This window comes from Theropithecus gelada, unplaced genomic scaffold (genome assembly GCF_003255815.1).
Source record: "Theropithecus gelada isolate Dixy unplaced genomic scaffold, Tgel_1.0 HiC_scaffold_4737, whole genome shotgun sequence".
Taxonomy (NCBI): Eukaryota; Metazoa; Chordata; class Mammalia; order Primates; family Cercopithecidae; genus Theropithecus; species Theropithecus gelada.
In genome coordinates this window covers 1-3,527 of record NW_020261324.1, presented here as the reverse complement: position 1 = coordinate 3,527, position 3,527 = coordinate 1, and the positions used below count along the sequence as shown (strand labels likewise).

Sequence of the window (3,527 nt, the reverse complement as noted above, 5' to 3'; positions counted from 1 at the left end):
AAAGTGCATTTTCAATGATCCCCCCACTGATTTATTCAGGGGTGGGACGTTCGCTTCTATCTTGAGTGCACATGACATTAAATGTGTATTGTCAAACTACCTGTTCCAGATTTCCGACCAGCCATTATTCTTGTGGCAATATTCAAAACAGGAGCTTTCTTTTTAAATATAACCTGAGTGGAATGAGAAGCAAAATATTCAATACATAACATATATTTCATAGACTATACAATTAGTAATTCAAAGTATAAATGAAAGAGTAACTACCTTCCAGGCCGACTGTTTCTGAGGAGACACTGAAAAGTAAAAGAAATATATAATCCATCATATGTAAATATGATAAAGTTATCCGTACATTCATGCAGTGTTAGCATCAAGCCGTATCCTCCTGCCTGTACTAGCATAGGATTTGATGTTTTATAGTTTGTGTCTTTGGGACAGGAACATGAGGAAATACACTGAAGAAAATGGAAATACAGGCTTCCAGAAAATATACAGTTACAAATTACAAAGAGATATTATGGGTCATGTGTGTATTACTGAAATAAAGTGTTGACATCAATGTGGATATCCCGAATGATGAAAAGAAATGTGATCTAAAATCAGAGGAGCAACTCATACACCCAGGAATCAATGTCAAAGAAGGTAGTAAATGCTACTGAATGTTTCTCATGCAAAACACCAGAAGGATTTATACCATTATACTACTAATATTCATCATGATCTTTAACTTGCCTGATAATTGAGTAGGTACACAATGACAATGACACTTCTGTAGAATGTACACTTCACAAGTCCTCAGTGGAAGTGTCTCAGCTTCATCAGTTTGGATATAAGTTTGGATAATCCTAGTATATAATATTCTTTGTTTCTCAAACCCATGTCGTGTAATAATGTGCCTACGTTTGTTGTGTCCTCTAATTTAGCCTACAGAACGGTTCTTCATCCATGCATGGCAACAAAGTATAATATATAAACCTTATCAAAAAGTATAATAAATGATCAAATTTGTCATACTTATGCAAAACAAAGTTGCTACAAGCATTACACATGAATAACCTTTTACATTTGGAAATCACTCCAATATTCATTGAAAATAACAATTTTAAAAGTCAATTAATGAATTCAAAATTATTTTTGTTTCTAAAATAGTCTGATTTGAAGTATCACGTTATTCTCTAAAGCATTTTTATTAAATTGCTATTTTATCCAAATGCTACCCCTTGAAAAACAAAGCCAATATATGCATATTCATGTTTATTTCATTTGAATAACTAATATCAACAAAACACATATCTCTGATGCCCAACAGTAACAAAGAGGAGTAATGAGTCACTGTGGCTTATGCCAGTTCTAGTACTCCTTCCTGCTTCCACGGGTCCCACAGCAGCCAAAATCAAATCTTCTTTTAGGCAAATATTTGAATATGCATCTGAACTCAGGTTTCCTCAGAAGAAATAACAAAATTACATAAATAACTCCTTCTTTTCCCTCCTTCCTGCCTCACAATCCCTCTTCCTTGAGGAAAGTAATTGCTACCTCAGTGGTCTTGTTAGTTCTCGTTCTACAGCGTTTACGGGTTATTAGCATCATTTTTTTGTCTGCTTTTAGCAATACTAGCAATACAATGTAACCTCTGTAAAATCTATACTTCATCTCTTTCTCCTTCTACCCGTAGTGAAAACATCCTGCAGAATTAAAGCAAAATTATGCTGTCCCCCGAGCCCCTTATGTCTTGACCTGTTCTCCAATGTTTCTTCTTCCCAATTTCAATGTGGGGAAGTCTGTAATCTCACTGCAAAGATCATGTCCAAGACCAGCAGCATCAGCATCACCCAAGAACTTATTACAAATGAAGAATCTCAGGCCTGCTGAATCAGAATGTGCAGCATCAATGAGCCCCTCGCTGATTTATTTGGAGAAGAGAAGTTCTTTTCTATCTTGACTGAACATGACATTGTGTGTTTTGCAAAATTACCTGTTCCAGATTGCTGTCCATCCTTTACTTCTGTGGTTATATTCGAAACAGAATCTTCCTTATCACTTGTAGCCTGAATGGAATTTGAAGCAAAATAATCAATAAATAAAGTATGTTTCATAGACTATACATTTACTAGTTCAAAATATAAATGAGATTTTAATCACCTTCAAGGCTGGTTGTTGCTGGGAAGACACTGAAAAGCAAAAGGGATACATAATCACTCATATGTAAATATGATAAATTTATTCATACATTCATGTAGTGTTAGCATCAAGCTGTATCTTCCTGCCTGTATTAGTATAGGCTTTGATGTTTTCTACTTTGTGTCTGGAGACTGAAACATGATAGAAATACACTGAAAGAAAAGGCATACAGGCTTCACAAAATATACCCTTACAATTTCAAACACGGTATGATTTGTCATATGTCTAAAACTAAAGTAAAACCATGTCAATATCAATGTGGATATGCCGAGTGATGAGGACAAATGTGATCTAAAATCAGAGGAGCAACTCATACACCTGAGAATCAATGTCAAAGCAGGTGGTATACGATCCCTCATGTCTTTCATGCAAGAAATTAGGATTTACACCATTATACCACAAACATTCATTATGCTTTTTAACATTTCCAATAACTGGGAAGATACATGATTACAATGACACTTCAGTTGAATGTACACTTCACGTCTCTTCAGTGGAACTGTCCTAAATTGATCAACTTGGATATATGTTTCCTGAAATCTAGTAGATAATATTCATCATTTCTCACACCCATGTGGTGTAATAATTTGCCTAAGTTTCTTTTATCCACTAGTTGAGCCTTCCAAAAGATTCTTCATCCACTCATGGCAACAAAGGATAATATATTAGCCTCAATAAAAATATCATCAATTATCAATTTTGACATACTTCTACAAAGTAAAACTGAAACAAGCATTAGATATTAGTAAGTTTTACATTCAGAAATCACTCTAATATTCATTGAAAATGATCATTTTAGGAGTTAATTTGAATTCAACATAATTTTTGTTTCTAAAATAGTCTTCTTGAGAGTATCATACTATTCTCTAAAGAAGTTTCATTAAATAGCTATTTTATCCAAGAGTTAGCTCCTTGAACAAGGAAGGCAATGTATTCACATTCAAGTTTATCTCATTTTTATAACTAATATCAACAAAACATGTATCTCTGATGCCTAATAGTAACAAAGAGGAGTAAGGAGTCACGGTGGTTTCTCCCAATTCTAGCACTGTTTCCTTCATCCAGTAGTTCGTGAAATCAAATCTTCTTCTATGCAAATATTCCAAAAGCATCTGAAGTGAGTTCACTCAGGTTTCCTCAGTAGAAATCCCAAAATTACATAAATACCTTCTTCTTTTCCATCCTTCCTGCCTCACAATCCCTATTCCTTGAGGAAAATAATTGCTACTTCAGTGATCTTGTTAGTTCTCATTCTACACTGTTTATAGGGTATTAGGATCACTTTTCCCTCTATTTATAGCAATATGATCTGATGCCTATAATAATCTGTTACTTCATCTCTT

At 34.2% G+C, this 3,527-nt stretch overlaps 1 long non-coding RNA gene across 1 annotated transcript; it reads right to left on the bottom strand.

Moving 5' to 3' along the window:
• Positions 1-851: 851 nt before the first annotated feature.
• Positions 852-3,428, bottom strand: LOC112617811. The gene is made up of 2 exons (XR_003117972.1): positions 2,146-3,428; positions 852-2,051 (listed from the first exon to the last, which is right to left on the bottom strand). It is a non-coding gene; the product is annotated as an uncharacterized LOC112617811 (long non-coding RNA).
• Positions 3,429-3,527: the final 99 nt, after the last annotated feature.